The following is a 7,586-nucleotide window of genomic DNA, read 5'->3' as shown; positions in this document are numbered from 1 at the left end:
GTTGCTTTCGCTGAAGCCTAGAGAGCGAGAGGGGGCGGTGCGCACTGACCCCTCTCGCTCTCCAGGCTTCAGGGATAGCCGCCTGAAGCCGGTGGAGTGCAGCGCGAGTTCCCGCTGCGCTCCGCAGGCTTCAGGTTCCTTTTGCTGAAGCCGGGAGAGCAAGACTCTCCTGGCTTCAGCAGAGAGGGAGAGCTGCACAGCTCCCCTTCAGCCAAGTGGGAGGAGAAATGGAAGGGGCTCCGTTTCTCCTGCCGCTTTGCTGAAGGGGCGCTGAGCAGAGAGGGGGAGATTTTTTTTTCTTGTTCTCCCCTTCTAAAACAAGGTGCGTCCTATGGTCCGGTGCGTCCTATGGAGCGAAAAATACGGTAGTTATAAACAACTTAGAACATGGCATATTTAACCTATTGTATGTATTAGAGAAGAACACAGAAAGAAGGATTGTTTTCTCTTTTGGAAACATTATCTACAATTGTACTCTTTTGTTTTGTCTTCTTTTTAGTGGTCATAATATGAAAGTCTGTAGTTCTCTATCTAGAGGGAAAGGGGGGGGGTGTGTCAATGTTCTCAGCCAGCCCAAACCTGCCTGTCTTCTTACTTACAGCCAATGTTGTGCGGCTCTGCCTGTCATCAGCTCCTTGCCTTCCTCCCTACCTGTTCACTGATTGCCATTAGAACTGGTTCCCCCAACCCCCCACCCCCACCTGCAGTCAGGAGCAAAGTAAAGAGAGAAGGGGTATTTAAACCCCCCCCATGGATCCCAATAAAACCTAATATTTGGGGCTTGGGGAAAAGGTACTCCCCGACTGGCTGCAGAAGGCTAGACTTCTAGAAGGAAAGTTGCTATTCCACTTCCATCTTAAAGCCTCACAAGAATACTAGAGTGCTGTGAAATTGTCTACATCTGGAAGTACCTCCAGTTAGTAGGTGCACAGGGCAGAACCTTCTCCATTAAGGCACCCTAGCGAATGGATTTTCTAGTCCATAAGATAGGATGAACCCCATCACTAATGATATGGTGATAGCTTTTTAATAATAATAATAACAACAACAACAACAACAACAACAACAACAATAATAATAATAATAATAATAATAATAATAATAATAATTTATTTATACCCCATCCATCTGGCTGGGTTTCCCCAGCCACTCTGGGCAGCTTCCAACAGAATATTAAAATACAATAACCTGTTAAACATTAAAAGCTTCCCTAAACAGGGAAGAAAGTTTTTTTCCACCACACCTGAAGAGCCGCCCACAAAACCACTTAGACCTCTTCCATGCTTCTTACATAACAAAAAGCAGCTGCAAGGGGCCCAATCGATGACAATGGCATTAGCCGCCATGCTGTTCTGCTGCCCAAACCTGCCTCTCTGGAGCTGCTATTTGGTGGCCAAAGGTACTCTGCGCAGTAATTGGCCTCAGTTGTGCTGCTATATCTAGCTTTGAAATAGCAGTCTGTGTGATAGGCACATTGTTTCGTTACTTTGTCTTCTCAATTGTCAGTTTTTATTCTGAGAATTCTATTGGTTAATCAATTAAGAATTCTTTTTTTTTTACATCTACCTTTTAAAAACTGGTTCATCTCTTCATGCATTTGCAGGATAGCAGACCTTTCCATACTGAAAGATGGAAAAACTGACAGGTTAAGCAATGAAAGCGAGCTTCTTACTAGATGCACAACAGGCCATCTGTAACATTCTCTTTTTCTTTCACTCCTTTGGTCCCCTGCTGATTAACTTTTTTTTTGTCTTCTGCAAATTAAACCCATGCAGTCTTGCTGCCCTACTGGAGAGTAGTTTGACCATAGACTGGATGGAAATGTGGTCTGCTACTTAACGAGCAAAAATATGAAAATAAGCAAAATCCGCCAGCTCAGAAGAGGCCGCTCTAAATTTTACTTAATGTCTCTGCACTGTAAAAGTTAATGCAAACCAGTCTCGCTGATAAAATCTGGAACTATAATATTAAAGAGAAGGAATTTGGGGGGTTCTTGTGGTGGGAATAAAGAGTGGCATTTAAATTCTGGGGATTTCCCTCTTTGCTTATGAGCTTTTTGTGTTAGCAGCTACTGCAGAAGGAGGAGGAAAAATCCACATTTCAATGGAGCAGAAAACTGAAGACAAAACAGCATATTGAATTTGGATCAGAAAGGGAAAAGGCACAGAGCAAAACCAGAAGGCAAGTGGGACCCACAGAGAGAGAGGCCAAAGCGGCAGGCTTTAGGTTAAACAAAAATCCTCCATGCTATTTGCAGTTGAATACAGAACGGGGGAGGAAGGCAAAAAGAAAAGTTCAAAGCCAGATATAGTAGCCGAGAAGGAAAATAAAATTCAAGGGAGGAAGGAGGGAAAATAGAAGCAAGCCTAATAGGTGTTTGGCTACATTAGCAGCTAAGGGTGATTAATGATTCTGTGTGTTATATCCACTTCCGGGGAACAGCTCCATTAAATTCAATGGAACTTACCGCTGAGCAGACATGTATAGGAGTGTGCCTAAACATGTCTAAGGTTGTGCTGGATTTGACCCATAAGATTTTCAAACAAGCTTTTTTAAATAATCAGTTTCCTCCTTCTACAATTGCATATCCCCCTCCCCCTGTGGATTGACTAAACGCCAACAGAGAAATACAAGCACATCTCCAGTAGAAAGAGGCAAGAGGGAGAAAGGTTAGAGTTCTAGGGAACAGCTTTTGCTCACACCAAATCAGTTTAGCTTCAGCGATGTGTGTTCATGTCTTTCTTTGTTAATTTGCCCAATGATGTTGAAGGAAACGCATCCATCTTGCCCTAAATTAAAACCATAGTAAACTCTTTCCTATCCCAACCGCCTGCTGATTCGCCGAGGGTGAGATCATTGGAGATGGTTTAATCTGAAGAGGAAAATCCTCTTAGCTATTTTCCTAAAGACTTGCTGAGTGGGCTAAGTGTAGGCATTCATGCTGGAAGGGTTGGAGGGGAAGAGCCATGAGATTTTCCCAAGCAATAATTTGCCAGAGAACCACATTAAAAAACACAAAAACCTCTTTTTTATATAATAGAGGAGATGCCTTTTAGGGCAGATCCCAGACATCCTAATAATTTCAATTAGCGTTACTCATATAACCATCCTGTAGCCAACAGGCCTCCATGCTACCGAATTTCAATCCGAACTTTAAATTTGCTTTGACATGGTAACTTCTATATGTTGGGTGCATGGATCAGGAATACCACACAAGACTGAATCAACTCTTGCTGTAAATGTTCTACAGGTCCAAATAAGCAGGGGGAAGAGACACTTAGTCTGGTTTCCATTTTCATGTGATTCTAATTCCCAACTTCCTTACACAATACGTAAACCAAAGTACAGCTGTCCTTTGAAATTTGCACTTCTCCAGCCAAATCAATGCACAAAAGGGGAGATATTAGGGGAAAGTGTGCATTGAAATGCATGTATTAGTGAAAATGACATACATCTACATGGAGGTGTAATTTGCTTTGCTTTGCATTTTAATGCAAACCTACCGGATTCATACTTCCCCAAACAATGCTTGAACCAAAATGCAGCAGTCCTTTGGAAAACACACTTCTTTGAAATTCTGCGATGCAGATCGCCAACCAAAAACTGTACTAAAATGCACCTACCAATATTTGTTAAATCATCATACAAAAATGGATTATATTAGGGGTGCTGCTTGCAAAAATATGTATTTTTTAGGTAAAGTTGCATGCAAAAATGTTTATTTTAGGAAAACTGCACACTAAGGTTCTCGTGAATTTTCATCACAATTTTTTTTTAATTGCAAATTGATGCAGAAATATGGCAAACTGAACTTAAGACTGGATAGATTAGAAACTGAGACAAACTGAAATTGTCCAAACTCAGCTGGCAGTGGAATCCCTTCTATGGTTAAATTATCTGGTGCTCCCTTCACCCAATGTGAATAGGGTTTCCATCTTGGCCCTTTCTCTAGTTTTTTCTTCAGCCTGGTGAGGAAGGTTAGGCTGAACGCTGGTGGTTGGCTCAAGATCACCCAAGAAGCTTCATGGCCAAATGGGTACTTGAACCAGTCTCACACTCTAAGCCCTACACCACCCTGGTCCTACAACAGCCCTGTGCAGAGCCAGGCTTTCCTAGACCTGAGCCTCCCTCCCTCACCTCCTTTCCTTATGCATTTCACAGGGTGTGCTGTGGCTCTGAGTAGAATCCTGCTCTTTCTCTCACCCAAGAATGCAAGGCGCCTAATTACGCAGCCTCTGTTCCCTGTAATTCATGTTTCCCCAAGAGCCCATTTCTCATTTTGTGTTGTATTCCCCCTTCTGTCTCTCACACTCTTTTATGATGATGTTGTGTAAGGTCTCATTAGATTATCTGCCTAATTTGAATTGGAAGGTTCCTGAGAGTAGCAGCCTTGTGTTTGGCCTAATGCATAATACTCCTCATGCTGTTAGAAGTGTCTCCGGGGACTGTATTAAATAGGAGTGGTATATCATTAAGAGAAAGCATCTGGTGGCTTATGACACCTGAGGTCTGCTCTGTCCTGGCATCAACAAAGTACAGTAGAGTATCATGAGCCAGTTTGGCCTCTTTAATATGTGGCCATTTCCACCCTAACTGTTCATAGCTTCATCCACTTCCAGTAGTGGCCTTAAAAAGGAGGAAATGGGTGATACGCGCCATGTTCCACTTTGCAAGCATCTGCACAAATATACTACTTATTGATCACGGCGCTTGTGCTAATCGCTCCCACTTTCCAGGGATTATGCTGATAGGCTTTAAAACAGGGGTTGGGAACCTTTGGCCCAGAGGCCACATGAGGTCCTTCAGGGCTCTCCCCAGGCCACACCCCCTCCTAAACCACACCCCTCTCTTAAGCCACACCCCTCACCAGCCCTACTTTATATCCTCCTTGAGTGTTTTTGCCTGTGTTGTTTCCATGGATAATGCCTCTGACTTGCCTGGATGGAGAGGGATGAGAGTGTGTGTAGGAAGTAGCCTACTCTACAAAGCTACGTATTGCATTCCTTGCTTTGTCCTGCCTCCCACCAGCATGTGGCCCCCGGAAGTTTGCCCAGACCAGAATATGACTGGAAAAGGTTCCCTACCACCCCTGCTTTAAGGCCAGCACCAAATGAAGAAACCTATATCTCCAGTAATGCTACCAAGACAAAGGCCACAATTTCTCTGGTGAGCATATCTTGTCCAATTAAAGCAATAGTCCTATATATATGCTTACCTGTGAATCAGTTGGATCAAACTCAGCAAGACTTACTTCTGAGTCGACGTGCAGAGGGTTGTGCTGCTACTGTCTAAAACTCTACATGTTCTGCATCCATGGTGCAGACTTTTCTGCAATGTCTGGAGTTTTATGACATGAAGCTTATGTATAAGCCAATAACCAAGCATCACTTCCAGAGGCAACGGATTAAAAATATAGTGAGTTGGTTGTCCTGCCACTCCAGCAGTAAACTCCGTTGACTATTTCAGTGAAAAGCCAGAATGGCTGGTTTTTGTTTTGTTGAGACGAAGGTAACAATAGAAACACAAGTGCTTCCTGCCATCTAAAAGAAGATGAAAGTCAGGAGTTTTGTGGTGGCATAAGAGTGATTTAAATGTGCAGTGTGGAAGTTGCCAAAGGCATCTGTAGAATGGGGTAGAAAAGCCCAGCTTGAACTATTCTGAGACATATTTCAATTGTGAATGTGCTCATTTCTTTTAGTCTTTTTGTGGTGGTCAGATTCTGCTCCAAGACATACACTGCCTGACTGCTCAGCACCTCTGAAAGTAAAGATTTAAAAGGGACCCTAATACAAGGAAAAGAAGTGCTTAGAAGAGCTCAGCATCAGAAAACTCTATTAAGGCTGGCCTGGCACCTAAAAAGAGAGATACATATAATCAAGGGGGATTTGTGAAAACGAGGTGCCTTGGGAGGATGGGGGGGGGAAATGGACCCATTATTTATTTCACATTTCTACCCCTATTCTTTCTCAAAGTATCTCAAGCAGCTTACAGATGATTTCCAGGTGGTCTCCCACCCAGGCAGCTTGTGCAGCCAGTTCTGCTTCTCTTTGGTGGTGGAAGTGCTCCACACGGCGTTCCTTGCCTTCCCATCATTCTCTGGCTATGAATCTGCTTGCAACTTCTTCTGCTCACACTAGATGGCAATATATGAACACAGAAGGATCGGCACATTGCTTGTGGGGGACTAGGAAACAAAAAAAAGAAAGAAAGAGTCAATTTGGAATATGGAACACATTTGGAGTAGAGTAAGCATACTTGGGTCTGACAGGATAAAAGGAGGATGAATAGATAGGCTGATAAAACATATGAAATTACCAAACTACACAGCAACAGCCATATGGGCAAATAAACTAAGTATGCTTTCATAGTGCTGATCACAACCATGGGGGAGAAGACTAAGGGAGCCATAAGCTTATTTCTTTTATTCCTCTAGAGTAAGAGGACAGGCAGACTTCAGACTTGTGGGATCTACTTTAAAAGAAAGAGCGAGTGTGTGAGAGAGAGATCCCTGGGGTCTTCCCAGCAGGCCAATTACAAAATGGCAGTGCAGGGTGGACCCAGCTACAAAATGGTGGTTTGGAGGGTAAACTCTGTCACCGAATGGCATTGTGGGGTGGCAAAAGCCATATGTTGGGCCTGCCTCCCAGTCCAAATCTGCACACAAGCCATTATAGATCAAGGATTCCAGCATCAGCCCCGCTAAAACGTACTATGGCAGAACCAACTTCCTGCAAAGCTTATCTTAAGCTGCAGAGCCCAACCTTCTGCAGGTTTCCTCAGAGGTAAGACCCAGCACAGCTACTTTTCCAGGCATTATCGGAACACCAGATTTGCTTTGCTCCGCTTGTAAATTCTAAACTTTAACTCGTTTTGTACAAAGGCAACCACTTGCAAAGCTTATTCTAAGCTGCAAGGTGGCATAGGACTGTAGCAGGCACAGACATTTTCTTTTCAACGGCCTTTAGCTGGGTTTAATGCCCAGCAGATAACACATTATTTTCATTCGGGCTCAGCCCTGGAACCTATGAATAGGGATCTCAATGTGTGTGTGTGTGTTTTCCTACAAAGGCTTCTGTGCCATTGTTGCAACTCAGAAAGAAATTTAGCAGGTAAAGCTTTTTTCAGAATGCAGATGAAGCGAAGGAGGAAAGCCTCACCTGCTAAATTTCTGTCTGCCCTGCAGCTGCCAATGGTTCCCTTTCACTGGACGTTCCACTGATATCAGTGGGTTGTATCCCCGGAGTAGACTCGCTGAAATTAATGGACAGGACAAATTATCAGTTGCTGATCCATTAGGGTGAATAGAACACTGCTTCACCCATCTTAGTCCTGCCTTCAGCCAGTGCCCCCTCCCTCTGTTGTTGTTGTTGTTGTTGTTGTTGTTGTTGTTAACCAGCCCAGCGGGTGGGTCTGGCTATCAGCTTCCTCCCTCTTAATCCATGTAGAACTCAAAAGGTCTTCTATGGCCTGGTTTGCACATCATCATAGGCTACTGAATTATGGTTTATTAAGCCATGGCTATTTTATTAATATTATTATTATTTTATGACATTTATATCCCACCTTTTTCTCCAAGGAGCTCAAGA

The 7,586-nt window shown here is 43.5% G+C and overlaps 1 long non-coding RNA gene across 2 annotated transcripts in view; it reads right to left on the bottom strand.

The window, feature by feature from the left end:
* Positions 1 to 1,206: 1,206 nt before the first annotated feature.
* LOC310707704 overlaps positions 1,207 to 7,586 on the bottom strand; it is a 56,144-nt gene continuing 49,764 nt past the window's right edge. Inside the window, exons 3-5 of one of the 2 annotated variants that reach the window (XR_014526673.1) lie at positions 5,990 to 6,184; positions 5,216 to 5,540; positions 1,207 to 4,744 (exon numbers count right to left, since the gene is read on the bottom strand). This is a non-coding gene — a long non-coding RNA (uncharacterized lncRNA). Of the gene's footprint in view, positions 4,745 to 5,215; positions 5,541 to 5,916; positions 6,185 to 7,586 lie in introns of those variants that run through there. The other variant, XR_014526674.1, reaches the window with a different exon arrangement.

The sequence above is a fragment of the Podarcis liolepis genome, assembly GCF_965112155.1.
Source record: "Podarcis liolepis genome assembly, chromosome: 5".
Lineage (NCBI taxonomy): Eukaryota > Metazoa > Chordata > Lepidosauria > Squamata > Lacertidae > Podarcis > Podarcis liolepis.
Note: the sequence above shows the minus strand (reverse complement) of the source record. Positions and strands in the feature narration are given on the sequence as shown.